This window comes from Meriones unguiculatus, chromosome 17 (genome assembly GCF_030254825.1).
Source record: "Meriones unguiculatus strain TT.TT164.6M chromosome 17, Bangor_MerUng_6.1, whole genome shotgun sequence".
Lineage (NCBI taxonomy): Eukaryota > Metazoa > Chordata > Mammalia > Rodentia > Muridae > Meriones > Meriones unguiculatus.
This window is the reverse complement of record NC_083364.1, coordinates 52795130-52813398: the sequence shown is the minus strand read 5'-3', so window position 1 is coordinate 52813398 and position 18269 is coordinate 52795130. Positions and strand designations below refer to the sequence as shown.

Sequence of the window (18269 nt, the reverse complement as noted above, 5' to 3'; positions counted from 1 at the left end):
CTGATACATTTAGCCTCCTATTGAAGTGTCTGAGGCATGTAAAATAATCTGTCTCAGTCACTCAGCACTACACTACACACAAACCCAAGAATCTGAAAAGAGTGACAGTGACCACACTGATCGTAAAAAGAACATGTCCCCAAATTCCATTTTGTTCCTCTTAGAATACAAGGCTAACCTAAGAACTAAAAATCCCACAATCCATAAGCTTTTCTTTTGCTGACTGAGGTAACCGCTCTCCTCTCTCCGAACCTTACACACCACAGGCCATGAGGTTGACTCTTCTGGCCTGTTTTCCTCCAGTATTTCAAGGTGCCTCATTCTGCCACCACCCTTAGTTCTGAGGAGCGTTTTGTGTTATACTGTACTTTGCAGCTATTTTTTATTTTTCATTTTTATTTTTTCAAGACAGAATTTCTCCGTGTAGCCCTGATTATCCTCGAACTCACTCTGCAGACCAGGCTGGCCTTGAATTCAGATATCTGCCTGCCTCTGCCTCCCAAGTGCTTGGATTAAAGGTGTGCTCCACTACTCCTTGGCTGCAGCTATCTTTGCTAATAGAGCTCTGGGGCCATTAGCGCAGGGCCTACAATTGTTTGTTGTCTCTTGTGATAAACATAGACGAGGCACAAAAAGGCACTTAATAAATGTTGTACTGAATGAATGAATGAATAAGTGAATGAGTGACCAAGAAACACACATGCTTCTAGAGAGCTGTCCTTCCTTCCACGTGCATGTGAGCAACAGTTTGAGCTTTCCTAATCAGTAGAAAGAAAAAGACTTTGTTCTCAATGAATCACTAATACCTCAGTTCAGCTCTTCTCCATTCTTCAGTTTGAAAATTCAAGGCAATTCCACACTATGAAGGACTGGGCACATTGAGCCGTACAGCTAGGAAGGCAAAAGTAATGGTAGTGGGCTAAGGAACTGAGGGACTTTCTGCTCTCTGCATATCCCCTTCGAATCCCAGTACCAGGGAGACAGACTTGCTGGCCAGATGGTCTAGATTTCTCGGAGAGTCCCAGTCCAACAAGAGACCCCATCTCAAAACAAAACAGTTGTATGGTACTTGAGGAGTGATACCTTACATTTTCCTCTGGCCTCTACCTGCATGGGCACACGTGTGCAAATACACTTGCACACATACGTGTGCATGCACACACACACACACACAAACACACACACACATGCACAGACTTTTGTCTGGAAAGGATAAGGAATGGGACTCTATTCAGAAATTAAAGTTTAGAAGCAACAACATATGTCAACCCCAACCATTGACTTAATTAATGCATGGAGTAATGAGGATTGAAAGGACCAAGAACACTGATACACCAGATGCCAAAGAAGCTTAAGAAGGCTTCCTTGTTCTAGCTCAAGCTATCTGTGATAGTTTGTATGATATTGTTACCCTCCCCCTCTCTAGTTGAGCCATCTTTTAGTTATTGTTCTATTGCTGTGAGGAGATGCTATGACCAAGGCAACTTATAGAAACACATTTAACTGGGAGCTCGCTTATAGTTTCAGGGGGTTAATCCCTGACCATCACGGTAAGGAGCACGGCAGCAGGGAAGCAGCTATGGTGCTGGAGATGTAGCTCAGTGCTACATCTGACACGAGTTTCACATCGGGATAGGGAATGAGTGAGTGAAACTGGACTTGTTATGGGCCTTTGAAACTTCAAAGGCCACCCCCAGAGACACATCTCCTCCAACAAAGCCATACCTTCAATCCTTCTCAAACAGTTCTACCAACTGGGTACCAAACATTCAAATATTATCAACCTCTGGGGGGCCATTCTCAATCAAACCACCACAGGAACTGCTCTTTTTCTTTGCCATATTCCTTTTGCCCTTTTCCTTCCCTCCTTCTCAACTCCCTCAATTGTAACAGACAAATTTTTCACTTAATTATTTTCTTTTTTCTATAGCACTAGGGGTAGCCAGCATGTTGGTGATCCACAACACCCGATCTAAAGTTTGTAAAGAGAACTGTATCAAATCCAAAGTTCAGCATAAAATTTTGATTTTGAGAAAAGAAGATGGCATTTTAAGGAAAAGTGTGGAATTATGGGGGGAAAAAAAAGACCACATCTTTCCAAATAGCTAAGTACTTCAAGACCCAGAATCAATTATTCTGTTGTGAAGTTTCAGTCTAATTTCAAGAACATTATTTAATGTCTCCTTTTTACACTTTGTTCTTCTTTCTCGCAGGCTAGCCTCAATATATTTGCTTCTTGTTTTCTTGTGTGGTCTGGGTAAGCCTACTGCTGAATCCATACAAAATCTGACATTTAATACTGCCTCCCCAAGCCGTGGCTGTTACATTCTCTACCTCAGTGTATCTTTTTTTTAGGCAATTTCTCAGTGGCATGTGACTCCTACTGTTTTCATCCTACTCTTGATCACTTGTGCTTCCTGTATTAAAATTGTACCCCCAGATAATACTCCCAGCCTATCTTCCAGCCTTGATGATCCTCCCTCATTTGGGGGTTGGGTAGAGGTTACAGTTTTCTCTCAGTTGCTCTTTGCTGACACTTTGCTTGTATAGCAGTTCTAACAGATCTTCCCCTTTCTTCATCTGATTTTGAACACTTCTCTGTGGAATATGATAGAAAGTAAAAAAACAAAACAAACCAACCAACCAAACAAACAAAAAAACGGAGACCACCTATGACTCCATCTTTCCTAGCTTCATCAGATAGTACCTGAAAGTCTTCAAAATACACACAATTAAAACCAAACTGTGAAGCTGAAAATTGTTGCCAGAACCAGTCAAAGAATGTAACAAATAGATAGCATATGAAGAAATAACATATTTCTGGATAGCTGCAGGCACAACATCAGGTCATAAACATTGTAAGTAATTGTAGCTAAATTTCTCCAGGTTGGGTAGAAAAGGCAGATTCTGCAAATTACAGGGTAGTAAATGAATCACAGAGTCAAGGCAAGGGTTTAGAAAATGCTCTGTGGTACAATACCCATTAGCCTCTGCCATCCCCAGCTAGCTCACCTCTAAGGGCAGTTTTTGCTTAACCACACATAAAAATACCCAATCTCCAGCATTCCCCATCCCCATAGCTGGGAATGCTTGCCCTTCACCTGGTGACTGTCAGGCGATGTGCTTTTGTTTTTATGTTTTGTTATCGTGAAGTCCTTGAGCTCTGTGGGAGATTCCAATTGTGGTACAATTAATTTTTCTTTTTCTTTTTTTTTTTTTTTTTTTTTTTTCCTTTTAAGCTTATCTGACTGGCTATATGGCCTTTGAAACTAAATGAAATCTGACTAGTCAGGCAAGTGAAGGAAATAAAGAAAGGACAAAGCAATCGGCAGAAGGCTTACCCAGATTACTTTTGTAAATAAATAAGGGTTATAAGAAACTGAGTCTACAAGGGATATCTCGCTTGCCTGTTCCATACCTATTTGCCTTCTTTTAGTACTAGTTTTGCTTTTACTTCAGGAACCCAAAACAAAAACAAAACAAAACAAAACAAAACAAAAACCTCTCTCTGAACTAATTTCTTGTCTATTTTCTCCAAGTTCATTATTCATTCTAAAAGTAGGTTTGACACACACATGATAATATAGCATTTATGTGGTCTATCCAGTGAACAAGAACTAGACCCAGTTAAGTATTTCTGTCCTAACAGAAACTCCTGTTTCTTCTACCACTGCCCCCCCCCCTTACTTCCCACACTGGGTAACTACTCATACTTATTGAGAGAATCAAGCAAGATGTCCTCTTCTACCTGGTCCACCGCCTAAGCAGAAGACACTGGTGAAGCCAAGTGAATTCAGTCTTTTTATCTTAAGTGACACAAAGAATTGGGTGGGGGAAACTTGGGGCTCATTAATGATAATTTGTAAAATAATTTTAAAAATTTATATTAAAATTAGTTGATTATTATTAGGTAAAATATTGATTAATATTAGGTAAAAATTCTAATGACGTGATCTCAGTATCTGGAGAGGGTGGTACAACTGGCTTTCTGAGATTTCATTCTACAGTTTTTTTTTTTCCTTTAGTCTATCTCACATCCTGTTGGAAGTTTCTGTTTTCATTTTATTCAGCAAGAGATATAAAATCCTCAATAAGAACAATTTTTTCTCTTATAAAATTAATAAATGCAAATTAAAATTTCATAAAGCTTTCTGACAAAGCTGTATCAGGTATTTTTGTGAGTGGGTTGTAAGAAAACATGTACATAATGGTAGCAAAATTATAAAACAGTAATCATTTCTAGGGAAAACTAGACGAAGAACAGATAAAGAAAGAGGTCCCGGGTCTGATGCTCTTTGGGTGGATGACACCTAAATGAACATCAGTACAAAGTCCCAATTTATTTCTAATATCAGAGATCAGACCTCTACTCTTGCCTGATGCGTCTAAAACAAAAAGGGGGAACTGCAGAGAGCTGCGTAATGCCGCGCCTTAAAGATGGAGCTGGTTTCTGCCTTCCACCTTCCCGATGGTGAGTGCTCTCTGTCACGAACAACTCCACATTTGGCTAAGGCCAAGGATCTGGCTTGCTTCCATGTATGCGGACCTATCTGCATTGCCCACATGGCATGATGGGGTTGGCTACCCAGAGGCTATTTAAGCTGTGAGCTGGCTTTCCCCAGGGTCAGATGATTGTTCAAGGTTCCTGAATAAACTGCTTTGAAAAAAAAAAAAAAGAAAAGAAAGAGGTCCCAACTTAACCTTCACTGTCTAGTTTCTTAAAAAGAAGTCTAAGGCGCTATAAACATGCTAAGTTGTAGTCACGCTCTCAGATGACTGGTATACTATATCATGCACTATAAATTCCTCAGAGTTCAAATAACACAAATTTGGGTGGTTCTGTGACAAGCTCAATAAATGTGGAATGCTGATTAACGGGTGAAGGTGAATGTGTTGGGAGGTATATGCACTTTGGGTTCTACCTTTGACAATGCTTTAAAAAAAACTGAGAAAGAATATAGGAAGGCATGACATTTGTGAATAAATCACAGATATTAAAATCAATAGCATATGTGCTGAATGAATTAATTGATCTACAAAATAGTGCCGCAACAGGAAATCAGGGACAAATGTTAGAAAAAAAGGAAAAGAGAAAGAAAACTATCACTTACTAAGAGTATATTGCATGCTAAATACTATTCTAACTGTAGTGCAAGTATGATAACCTTCTGAAATGTTAATATAAACTCAGGCAAACAGAAGTTACAGAATCTTTCCTAGATCACAATGCTAGTATGTGTTAGAATAAAGACATGGATAACAAACAGCCTTTGATGGTATAGTCCTAAGGCCCCAGTTCTGAACTACTGTACAGTAAGCTATAAACTCTTGTACCTCAATTCCCCCAAATAAATTATACAAAATTGGCCCATCCTTCAAAACAAAACATTTTTTCTTTTCTTTTTGAGGCTAAGCACAAAATAGGCCAACAGAGCTTAAAAACATCTTGGTTTGTATTAATAGAACTATTTTATCGAGAATCTGTGCTCACTCTGTACCCCACACTACTCAGCCTCCGCCTGTGCGTCACACTTGAAGGAGCACAACCACAAAGACAATAGGCAGGGTCTGTGTGAAAGGACCAAGAGTCAAGAGTGGTGCTCTAGAAAGAATGTGTTCAGATAGTAGAACTAGCTTGGGAAAGACAACAGACCTAGATGTGGCTATGAGAGTGGTCTTTGCACATCTGATATGCGGTGTGGCACAGGGATTAGATTATGTGGTCTCAAGGGAGCAGAGAAAAAAGAACAGTAGCTAGAACTTAAAAGGAGAAAAATTATGGTAAATGCCAGTAAGAACTGTATAATGACCAAAATTGCAAGAAGAAATGAGCTGTGTTGGGAACAGGGCCACTGGCAGGAGCTGGGTGTGGGAGAACCAAAGTCCCTTGCTGAGAACGCAGTTGAAGCTTCGGACAGGACACTGCTAGAAAGATCTTCCTGCTGGTGTTAAATGATAATCAGATTCACTAGTGGGAAACTATTTTCCATGCTGAGACCAATTTGTACGATACAACTTTCTGGTACATTCCACTTCCTTCTACTCATACACAGACAGATAAATAAAAAGAAAGAAAAAGAGAAAAAAAAAAGAGGTGGAAAGAGAAACTTCACAGAACTAAGAGGCTAACCCAGCTTTGCTACTAGCTGAATAATATTGAGAGGATCATTTAATCTTTCCTCGCTTTACTTGAATTTTTAATTCTTAAAAAGACAATCCTGCTGGACATGGTGGCCCATTCTGTAATCCCAGAGTTTGAGAGTTGCAGGCACAAGAATCTTTAGTTCAAGGTCATCCTCCATTACAAAGGGAGTTCCCGACCAGCCTGGCCTACAATAAGACCCTATTCAAAAAGGAAAAGAAAAACAAATTCCCTCTGCCCCCACTCCCAGCAACCCCCTTTCCTTCTCAACCGCCCTCCCCCGCTGCCACCACCACCAACAAAAAACACAATCAAAAAGCAAACCTGGGCCAAGGCGGTTGTGGAGCACTCCTTTATTCTCAGCGCTCAGGAGGCAGAAGCTGGCAAATCTCTGTGTTTGAGGCCAGCCTGGTCTACAGCATGAGCTCCTGGACAGCCAGTGCTACCCAGTGAAAACCTGTCTAGAAAAACCAACCAACCAACCAACCAACCAATCAACCAACCAACCAACCAATCAACCAACCAACCAACCAACCAACAAACGAAGAGAAAATCGATCCTGAAACATGGACAATACCAACAGATCTGCTAATGTCGACTCAGCCTCACACAGTTAAAGGAAGCTGAGAAACGCTGAATGGGAATGCTGAGGGTCTTCAACCTGGGATAGATCACACCAACTGAATACCCACTACCAAATGGTCAGCCCTGAAAACACAAATACAACTGACATTACGTAGACTGAGCAGGTTGCATTTATGTATTTAGGAACATACATACACACACACACAAACTCACACAACAACAACACTTAATTAAAAAAAAGCTTGTGAATTTAAAGAACAAGGAGGGATATATATGGGACGGTTTGGAGGGAGGAAAGAGAAGGAGAAATGATGTAATTATATTATATAAATATATCAATTATTTTATAATACCTATATATTAAATGATATGCAAATTACAATAGAAAATTATATTCTATAAATAAGATATTAAATAAAATAAATAATATAAAACAATGATGGGGAAAAGGCTATCTTGCTATTTATCTTATTTATCTTAAATGGATTTCAGTGAGCATGCCAGGTTATCTAAAATGTAAATACTTTAGACTATTAAACAATAAGAAAATATAACCTTTTGGTGGCTATAATGTCAATTCTGCTCATGATTTATATGGGGCCCCTATCATCTCTGTCGTCTCTTTCTTTTCAGAATACTGAGTGTTTTGTTTTATTTTATTTTATTTTATTTTATTTTATTTTATTTTATTTTATTTTATTTTCTAGCATGGATGGCCTTTCCAAGTTGTTTTTCTTGTTTATTTGTTGTCTAGATCTTTGCTTTCTGCCACATTTCTGGCACTATGCTAGTTACCATTCTGGGCATTGCTGGAAAACAAGATGTTGAGGGAGATGTCATCATTTTCCTCAAGGTATTTGCCATTGGTTAAAGACTTCTGTCAATATGTCACTGTACAATCCTAAGGAAACTATCTGGATTCCTTTTAAGAGCGATACAGATAGAATCCCACAGAGGATCACGAGAGATTAGGGATTCCAAAGTGCTCGAGTGAGCACCACCCTAGGAGAGTGGGTTATTTATTCTCTTTCTTCTTATCCTTGAATCTGTTGGTTCTCTTTAGTTTTGTAAATTTCAGCTTTGGCCCAACAATAAGATTTCAATTCTTAGGTGCTTTACATTGGCTTTAAGGAAAGAGGTATGATTCCCACCCCCTTACACACATTATATATATGCATATCTATTATACCGAAAAGAAGTGAACCTCAGAAAGGTCAAGGATGAGCCAGAGATTGTTACCTATGGCACCGTGACTTTCTCAAGTTCGGTCTATGTCAAAGAATGATCAGTAAGTAACTTTGCTTTTTTAGGTGCTTTTATGCCCAGCTGATTGTTTGCTTTATTCTGGGCTGAGGCTGATATCACTCCTTCATTTTATTCATTTTTTTATTTTAATTTTTTGAGACAAGGTCTCACTATATAAATGAGGCTGGCCTTGAACTTCTACACTTTCTCCTCCCACTGTTAGGATAACAGACAAACACTACCATGCTCAGTCACTGATATGTGTAGAGATGCTGGAATCTACAGAGTTTGGCATAAAAGGTAATCACAAACAATAGGTAACAAGATCTGTTAACTATTGGTGTGACAGTTATGCTTCAGAAAACTTTGTGCCATTGACTTTTATACGTAAAAGATAAACAAAAGTCTAACACTAATTGACTACTTATAGCTATTCTACTTAAGTACTTTATATATATATTTCCTTGTTTATAAAATGGGGATAATAAGAGTAATTAAAATTATATATAATATGTACATAAAACACTTGAATTTTAATTACGCTTATGTCATTATTTTATAAACAAGGAAAGTAATTTCTAGGGTGATTAAGCATTTTTTTTATAAGGCTGCTGGAGTGGTAACATCAGGATTTGTAAAAGGAATAAAAATAGAAGACATGAAGTTACTTATATATTTAAATAACAGACACATAGGCATATACACATTCATGCAAATATTTAAACGGACTTTCCTAAAACAAGGCTAGGAAACTGGACAATCAAGACAGACACCTAGAAGGTCCATGCTAAGCATGTGAGGTCAACCTGTGATTGAAAACAAAGAACTGTTGACCCAGGTAAACACTGGCTGCGTGCACTCATAAGCTAATATTATAAAAATTAAATAAAAGCCAGGCACAGTGGCACGTGCCTATCATCCCAGAACTCTAGGAGGCAGAGTCAGGCCTGCTCTACAGAGTGAGCTGCGCTGAGATACCCTGTCTCAGAAAACAATACAAAACAAGATAAAATAAAATAAAAATTAAATAAATTCTCCGAAAGCTACGATTTTTTCCTCAGTTGTATTTTAAGTTTTACAGAACCATTAGAATTTAAAATTCTTTGGTTCTTATTCTCAAATAAAATATTAAACATCTGGAAAATATTTCCAAACTGGTAAGATGGTATATTAAAGATAGTTGTAAGCTTCTTTTCTTTACTTAGTCATGAGGACTGGTATGTCAATCACTCCAGGGGATGGAATTCCACTGTTTCTAGGAGTGAGTGATTCCGGTGTGTACAGAGCGCCTGGCATAGAGATCTGCTCGACACACATCGTGGAGCAGAACATCAAATAGGCCTATAGAACAACATGCTGATGCTCAATGCAAACGGATTACTTTTTTGTTTTTCCAAGATAGGGTTTCTCTGTATAACAGAACTGTCCAGGCTGTCCTGGACTTGCTTCATCGACTAGGCTGGTCTTGAATTCACAGAGATCCACCCACCAGAGATCCACTTGCACCTCCAGAGTGCAAGTCCTAGGCTTAAAGGTGTGCAAGTATAATTATCTCCATTCTGAAAGCTGTGTATGCAACTCACCAGTTTTCTAGGAAATAATGACTTGGAAGGGAGTGACTTCTGTCCAGCCTCCCTTGTGCTTTCATGCATCAGTCCGGGTCAGTTAGCCCCTTTCACTGTCAGAGATTGCTAAACTAGAATGCAAAACCCTGGAAAATACTCAGAGGAGTCCATATTCAAGTGGACTATGGAATAAATTAAAACCAATTTTACAAATTTTACTTTTTATTCATTGCATGACTTTTCACTTTAGTTATGGTGCTTTATAAATAATAAAAAATTATCCATACTTATATATTTTAGTGTAGAGATAAATATCCTTTTTCTGATAGTATTGTGTAATATGAAAGTTTGATTATTGTAACATTAGATAATTCAATTATGTTAAATGTACTTAACAAAAATACCTTTGTGTTTTCCTGTGGTGGAAGTTGGAAGTAAAAATGGGAAGTGGGCTACCTTTACATATTTTTTATTTTACATAATTTGCTACCGTAAGTGGCATACCATGGCACTTCACTCAGCAATTAAACACACCAACTTTTGCTGATTTTTTTAATTCTTCAAAAAGCAGTGCACTGAAATCCTTCGAAAAATTTTCCTCCATCTGCCTCTTGTCTCTAAAGTTTGCCATTTCAAAAACAGAGCCTTGCTGGGTGAAGTGGCACACGCCTGTAATCCCAGCACTCTGGGAGGCAGAGGCAGGCAAATTTCTGTGAGTTTGAGGTCAGCCTGGTCTACAAAGTTAGTCCAAGTCAGCTATGGCTACAAAGAGAAACCCTGTCTCAAAAAAACCAAAAACCAAATGCCAACCAACCAACCAAAAAACCAAAAACAGAGCCTGTAAGGGGCTCAAAACCTAACTGTTCTGGCCTTCATCACATTCTGTACTAACCTAGTTGTCTCTGCCTCCTTTCTCTCTCTCCCCACTCCTCCCCTCGTGACAGAGTTTCTCTCTGTAGCCTTGGCTGTCCACCATTTGTAGACCAGGCTGGCCTTGAAATCCCCCTGCCTCTGCCTCCCTGAGTGCTGGGATTAAAGGCGTGGGCCACCTGCCAAGACGACTCCTTTATCTTATGGGCAAAACAAAGATAGCAGTTAACACAGACTGCAGAGCAGTGTGGCGTGAAAAAGGCACACTTGCTTCTTTCTGTCAGTTGAATGCTGAGGGATAGTATATGACCTTCAGTATTATCACTTTGAATACTGTGGGTTTAAAGGATTTAAAAAAATTATTTCCTTTTAAAAATAAATGGAACACCACATCTGTACACACTACTTTGTTTTCTAAACTTCGTAAACTTGTTTTTGTTTTTTTTTTTCTTTATCTGATTCTTTTTTCCATGCTTACAGAAACACACAGGTTCATTTAATGTATTTATGGCTGTGAGAAAAATATCTTAGGATGGCATCGAGGGAGTAAAATAGACGGAACAGGTGTGGTGGTACACACCTTTAACTCCAGCACTCTTGAGAAAGCAGCAGTGGGATTTCTCTGAGTTCAAGGAGAGCCTGATCTGATCTACATATCTAGTTCCAGGCCAGGCAAGGCTACATAGTCAAAACCCTGTCTCAAAAAAATAAAATAAATAAAACAAAAAGATTATCTTATTCATTTTTCTTTTAAAAATTTAAGCTATCAGCCAGGCTATAAAAATCATACTATTTAATCTTCAAAACTGTATGTAAGATTCTTGAAATTTGGAACTTGGTCAGAAGGAACTCCAGGAAAACATCTGGGTTCTAGAATAGTGCCAGTGAGTTGTAGATGCTGAATAACCATTTAATGAAGGCAATCTTGGGAAAGCTTATTTTAATCTCCAAATAAAAACTAAAATCAAATCTAAGAATGAAAGTGACTAAAAAAACTCATTTGCTCAAGATCGTTCAACTTGTGTGTGAATTTTGTTCTTTTTAATTTCAAGGACTGATTTTTTTTCTCACTAACCTTTTGGCTTGTTTTTATCGAACTGTTAAACATGACCTGCCAAAAATGCAGCATAGGAAAAAATATCATTAAATCTAGATCTCATATTCACCGTCTCTGAAAGTCACCGAACATACAGTAGTCACACACAGTGCTACACAAAGCGTAGGACCACATCACATATACCATAAAATATAAATCCTGGCTATATTGAACCAAGAGGCCTATTTGTAAGGCAGACTGTCAATAGTCATTTTTCCCCAAGGTGTTTACCTTTCAGCACATCTTCTGTGGCCATACAGGTGATTGCCCTCTGACTTTTAAGTGCGCACTCAGCTATTCTAGCTAAAGGTTTATCTTTGTTTCTGTGTGCTTTATTGATTTTTATTTTAAAAATTTGCCCACGAAGGAGGCATTAACAACCTCAGTGCCTTCTAGTCTTGATAAACTTAACTTGCACTATTTTGGCCTATGTGATGCCTAACCCATTGACAAAAGAAATCCAAGCCGACCAAAGCGTCCCTCGGCCACTTGTTAGCAGGCCGGGCTGAAAAATCATAACACAATGCTCGCCTCTTTCACGGGGCAGCACAAGGCAGCGATCAACCACCCCCCCCTTCCACATCCAGTGGAGTTGTAGTTTATTACCATAACCCTCCCAAGTCAAAAGGACACCAGTTTCAAGCCTGGAAACTTGGTCCGGGGACGGCTCTCCCCCGCGACCCCCTGCTCCGCCGGGCCTCTCTACCTGTCCTCGCCCACTGCCTACAGGTCCCGAACACTGGGGAAACAGAAGATGTGATGATCTTTGTGTGTCCCTGCGAAATGTGTGTATGTGTGCGTGTGTTTGGGTGTAACGCGCGTCCTGTTTGGCTGCGCCGGCCGTCCGTCACGGCGCGGGCCAATGGGAGGCTGCCTTATATAAAAATGAGTGTTTTCAGTCTTCCCCGGGGTCTGCATGTTACTGTATGTGGAGCAGCGTCCAGCGGAGCGGAGGCAGCGCGGCTCCGCGAGCTTTTCCCCCCTCTCCTCCACTTTCCCAGAGCGAGCGAGGGAAGAGAGAGCCCCTGACTGGCCGCACGCCGTCGCGCCGAGGCGAGCCCGCGAGGTAGGCGCCCGCCATCCGCAAGGCTCCGCGGGCGCTCTCCCGCACTTTCTGTTTCCCCTACTCACTTGCGAGGCGGCCGGGGCTGCAGCCCGAGGAGGCGGCGGCAGGAGCGGCGGCGGCGGCGGCAGCCGGTAGGGTGGACTTGAGGAAGGCGGGCGAGGGGAGCCCGCGCGTCCGGGAGCCCGAGCCGTCCCCCCCCTCCCGGCCGGCGCCTCGCGGGGGCCACTTTTCCCCTCAGCCAAAAACTTTGGGGGGTGGCGAGAGGTCGGGCCTCGTGAGGGGGTCGCGGCGGCCGCGCCGGCGGGCCCGGGCCGGGGGGGCGCGCGGGCGGGCGGCGGGCGGCGGGCGCGAGCCGCGGGGGCCGGGCCGGGGAGGAGTAGGCCAGCCGGTGCCAGGCTGCGTTTGCAAGGCGAGCACCTCTCGGGCGCCCGGGCTCGGCGCCGCCTGAGGTGGGGTGCGGAGCCCCGGGGGGCGCGGGGCTGGAGCCGCCCGCGGGGGGAAAACAACAACAACAACAACAGCGGCGGCGGCGGAGCGGTCCTCGCCGCCGGCGGGCGGCTCCCGGCCGCCCCGGGAGCCCCAAACTTCGGGGAGGCGAAAGTACGCGGTGGAGCCCCGGGCAGGGCTCGGCTGCCGGGGTGGGAGGTGGGGCCTGAGGAGCCCCGGGGCAGCGGCGGGGGGAAAGGAAGGTACGGGAAAAGGGCTGCCCTCGGTGGCTGGCTCCGGGCTCCGGGTGCCGTGTGCGACGGGGACCGGGGGACTGGGGGACGGCAGCCCGGTGGCTGGGTCGTCCGGAGTTAGGCTCTGGGTGTTCCGACCCCGAGAACGGTGTCCTCTTCCCCCTCCCCAACCCCCCAACCCTTCCCCCCCCCCCCCCCCCCCCCCCAGCCAAATGCGCGGCGAGTGGAGAAAGTGCTGTTCTAGTGCCAGAGTAGCCCGGAGGAAGAACAGGAGAGAGGGGAAGAGGGCGAAGAAGAGAGAGAGAGAGAGAGGGAGAGAGAGAGAGAGAGAGAGAGAGAGAGAGAGAGAGAGAGAGAGAGAGAGAGAGAGAGAGAGAGAGAGAGGAAGGGGAGAGAGAGAGAGAGAGAGAGGGAGAGAGAAACACGGGAGGGAAGGGAGGGGGGGAGAGGAGGAGGGAGGCTGTGTCAGGATTTTGCTTGAATGTGGGATTATGTTGTGTCAATAAGTTTAAGGTGGAGAGAGCGAGGCTGGGGGTGGTGGCGGTGGAGGGGAGGAGGAAGGCCTCGGCTGTTTAAAGACTCATTCTGAAGGTAAGTTATGGCATTGCACGGTCGCGATGACAGAAAACTTGCAGATCCTTTATCCGGGGATGGGGTCGGTGCCTCTGGAAAGAGCTCCCCAACCCTCGGAAGCCACGCTCGTGTTACACTGTTATTTGCTGCGATCCGGGTCGCTACTAAATTACAGAAATCAGACTGGAGGCTTCTTTTCCTCCTCCACCTCGTCTCGCTCACTCACCCTCAGAGACGTACTATTTTATTATTATTATTATTTATTTTGTGGATATCGCATGAAACTTAACGTAACTGAAACCGAACCCGAGTCCTGTAATTTACAAGGACCCTGAATCCAGGAATCTGGAACACGTTGATGTGTGAAATACCCGCGATCATTTCTGCTAAATGAGGAAGGTAAAACGAAACGATGCAAAAAGCTAAGACACAACATGTACGACAGGGGGGGGGGGGGAGAGGAGAGGGAGAGACACAGAGACAAGCTATTTTTTGCTTTCCTTTCTGTAGAAAGGAAAATAAAGCGTGCGTCCCCCTTCCTTCCCAGTGTGTAGGGTCTAGTCAATATTTTAACTGTCTGAGGACGAATTAGCCCAGGTGGATCTTGTTGAAAAGTTTCTCGAGGTGGGGTGGAGGTGGGGGGGGGTGCCGGGGGGAGGAGGTGGGTGGAGGTGGTGGGGGATGGGGACCGAGCTAGCTCTGCCTCGGCTAATGGTCATTGGCCTGGGGCTTTGAAACCATTGCCTGTCCTGCTAATGACACGTCCAGTTCTCGTCTACCGGCCGTGGACGCCGGGCTGCCGTTCCTGGGGCTGGCTGGCGGGGAATGGGGTACTTTCCCTGCACGGGGAGGGGCGCTCTCGGCCATCCCTGGGGGCTGCCCACTCGCGGCGTGGGTTCCCCACGCACGTCCTCTCCCCTGCGCGCCGCCGCCGCCACCTCTGCTCGCGCGACTTTTGTAGCCAGCCTAAGGCCAGGGGGCGCGGGGGTCCCCGGAGCGGACATCTCCGCCCGGCCACCCGGCGCCCGGCCCCACGCGCGCCACGCCGCGCGGTCCAAGCCCGGAATGGCAGCGCGGGGCCGGGCGGCGGCGGTGCCTCCCTGGGGGGCGGCAGAGGCAGCGGCGGCGGGATCTTCGCCGGGGCCCGAGGGAGGAGGAGGAGGAGGAGGAGGAGGAGGAGGAGGAACGGGAGGAGGAGGGACGGGAGAAGGAGGAGGGGAAGGAGGAGGAAGAGGAGGTGAGGGAGGCTTTTTTTTTTTTTTTTTCTGCCCAGACCGCCGCCAGTTCGAGCGGGCACGGGCACAGGGACACCCCACTCGTTGCTCCTGCGTTGTGGAAAGGTGTTTAGCAGACTTTTATGCCCAGAGTGTGGGATTTGCACTTCATTTTTTTTTCCTTCCCCCCTGTTCCCCAAAGCAAGATGGACTCTATTGCCTTTCTCTTTCTCCCTCTACCTCTGCCTCTGTCTTGTCAGCCTTAAAGATCGACATTTTGTACTAAGATGCAAAGTTGATGGTGACCAGCAACAAAGCCTGGGTGGGATCCCTCCCTCCTCTTCTCCCCTGGCGTTTCCTAACCTCCCCCCACCCCAACCTCGCCGACCTGGTGGCCTGAGCCTGCTGTCGTGGGCTCTGGAGAATGTGCTTTCCCAGGTCGACTCCGATCTCCAGTCTCAGGATTGTGACCGAGCCAGGCTGTTGGGAGCTGGCTGTGGCTGCCCAGGTCTGCAGGGCTGAGGGCTGTGATACCTGGACCCGCTGCTGCCGTGGCTCCTCAGGCTGCCTGGCTCCTGGGCACAGCGAGGCACAGCGAGGCACGAAGGAGTGCCTATCGATCTTTACGATTTACTGGTGAATTTGTCCAGGGGGTGGTGATCACTTGTGCAAGTTGATGAATGATCGTGATGTGGGCTTTGCTGCTATTCAGAACGGATCAACTTTCTGCTTGGTACAGACAGGGAGTAGGAAGCAAGGTTCTGGAGAGACCTTGGAATGCTCGCTGGGCTGCCCACACGAGCTTTGAATAAGCGAGGAAGATGATGCGTTCCGTTTCTGCCCTTGCAGCTCTTTCGTGGAGGAGGGTGGAGGAGGGCGGAGGAGGGCAAGGGGTTGGTGTGGAGCTGGACTCCTGGGTTTTGTGCCCTTCCTTCATTGAACTGTACTCTTGTATAGCCTTCCCATCCTGAGGATGTGCCTTTATGTGCTCCTTATAGGTCACTATCATATGACAAAGGCTTTGCTGCAGTTCATCTTCCTTCCTGTGGACCTCCCATTTACCTTCCTGGGTAAGTATGCACACTCTTGAGAGAGGGAAGTGGGTGGCTGATGGTAGTGCAGGGAGGGTCATTATTAGATCATTAGATGCTTATTGGAGTTACAATACTGCCCCCCCACCTTGTCTCACTGAGTTTCTCATAGCAAAATTTTAGTTCAGCTGCAGGTTATTAACAGTTGAAGATAGTGTAAATGTTTGTTTCTTGCTTATCTGCAAGTGTCACTTGAAAACTAATTATCAATAGATATTGTAGTTGGTACTGAAGTTTTACACATAGTTGAAGATCTAGTAAATTTGTCAGGCAGTAATGTATGAATAAACTTATTAAGAACCCAAGGAAGCCCGTAAAGAGGACTTTTCTAATTATGTGACGCATTCACTCTCTCCCAGAGGCTCATCTTCTGTGGTACTTGAAACAGTTACTTTTGGGTTGGGGAAGGTTGTTTTTAGGTAGTATAGTAAATCTTTTACTTAATGTATAAGCCTGATTCAAAATTTATCCCAACTTCCATAAAGATTTATGCATTTGGAGAAATTAGGAACATTTTACTAGTCTTGTGCATAACTGCCATTTTCAAATACACGCCTTCCAAATCTCTGAAATGGAAAATTCTGCAAAATATGTCTGGGCTAGTAAGTGTGTAAAAAGTTTGTGAGAGATAACAAGAAAACAGGATTTGCACAGCATTTCAGAGCAACACTGTGTTTAGAAACTACAGAAAACTAATTAGCAAGTCCCTCTGCTGTAAAGGTACATTGAGTTGCTGATGGCCTAAGAAAATTAGCTGTACTGAATCTTCTATATATCAAATGTGGTGCTTTATGGTAATTCCATAGTATTAGAAGTTGTGCATTATGAGTGAAAATGAGTTGTGTTCAGTTTTTCATGAAAGAAAACTTAGAATCTTTACCTTTCTTGTTTCCTAATTGGCTGGGTGGGATATTCTATATACTAATATGTTAGTGTTAAAAGGGTTAAGTTTGAAGATCAGGCCTTTATAGTAGTCCATAGCTGGTAACAAATACTTGGACATTATTGGGTGCTTTAGGTAATCTAAATTTTGTGGGAATTTTCTTTTTCTTTCTTTTTTTTTTTTTTTTTGAGTAGTATATTACACTTTTCTTCACAGTTAGGTGTTCCTTCAGTCAGAGATCTTATAATGTCACATATAATGGACCAACTGGAGCGGTCATAATGTGATTATTTTATAAGGTAAATTTAGCATGTACTTTTCAGTACTGCTGATTTTTTTTTTTTTTAAGTTTTTCATTTTCCCCATATGGCAATAGATTCAGAATACATAATTGTTTTCTAAAGAACATCCTATTTACACACAAAGCTACATTGTGTTCACTGTGGCGAACATTTAATGTTACTTTTCCCTCTGGAAATGTATTTGGCCAACTCAGAAACTTAATAGAAGAATCAATACCAGAATAAAGGCAATCTGATCAAGTCTTGTACTTCCTTGAGATAGCAAATGACTTTTTCATTAAAACAATGTTTTTAAGAACCATCTTTGAAGTCAGTGCAGGGATTGTGATAGTGTAAAGCTTGCAATGGGGTCTTTAAAAGTCACCTTGCCATGAATTACCAGTTATTTGAATCCACAATATATTTAATGGATTTGTGTCTTTCCTTATCAAAGTAAGAATTTAAGGAAGCTTCTGCTTCAGTATCATCAAGTTTCCAAAATTCTCTGATTCTTCGTATCTCTATTAAATTCTGAAACTGAAGTCCTAATTTGCATTTCACATAAAATGCCAGCTTTTAAAAGGATAGCCTATCTGTATTGTTTCATGATGCTATATCTTTGGAGTACTGGGGTAGATTGAGGAAATCTTCTATTATAAACTTAGGTATCTTAAAAGCCTTATAATTTTGAGACTTAATAAATCCATTTTTATCTTTGCATCTAATTAAAAATGTGTTAGATTTATGAGTTAATGAGATAGCTTTGTTTTTAATATGGAAGGGACAATGAGCCTGAAAATTATGTATTATGTGGCAGCTGAGCTAATAAAACCACATTTTCAGTAAAATTATAAACAATTTCCAGTTTTTATTCATTGGCTAGCATGCTTGAAGTGTGTGTTATCCTTTCTTCATAAAGACCACAGGTAACAGCATGTTCCACATCTCTAAGTGAGTCTTGCTGTAAACATCAATTTT

General features: G+C 43.2%; 1 protein-coding gene across 8 annotated transcripts in view; it reads left to right on the top strand.

Moving 5' to 3' along the window:
- Positions 1–12400: 12400 nt before the first annotated feature.
- The window catches only part of Bbx (BBX high mobility group box domain containing), a 237706-nt gene continuing 231837 nt past the window's right edge, over positions 12401–18269 (top strand). For 5 of the 8 annotated variants that reach the window (XM_021646810.2, XM_060370533.1, XM_060370532.1 and 2 more), the window contains exons 1-2: positions 12401–12569; positions 16035–16106. The gene's annotated coding sequence lies outside the window, so the exon portion shown is untranslated. Of the gene's footprint in view, positions 12701–13150; positions 13170–13782; positions 13841–16034; positions 16107–18269 lie in introns of those variants that run through there. The other 3 variants (XM_060370525.1, XM_060370527.1, XM_060370526.1) reach the window with 3 other exon arrangements.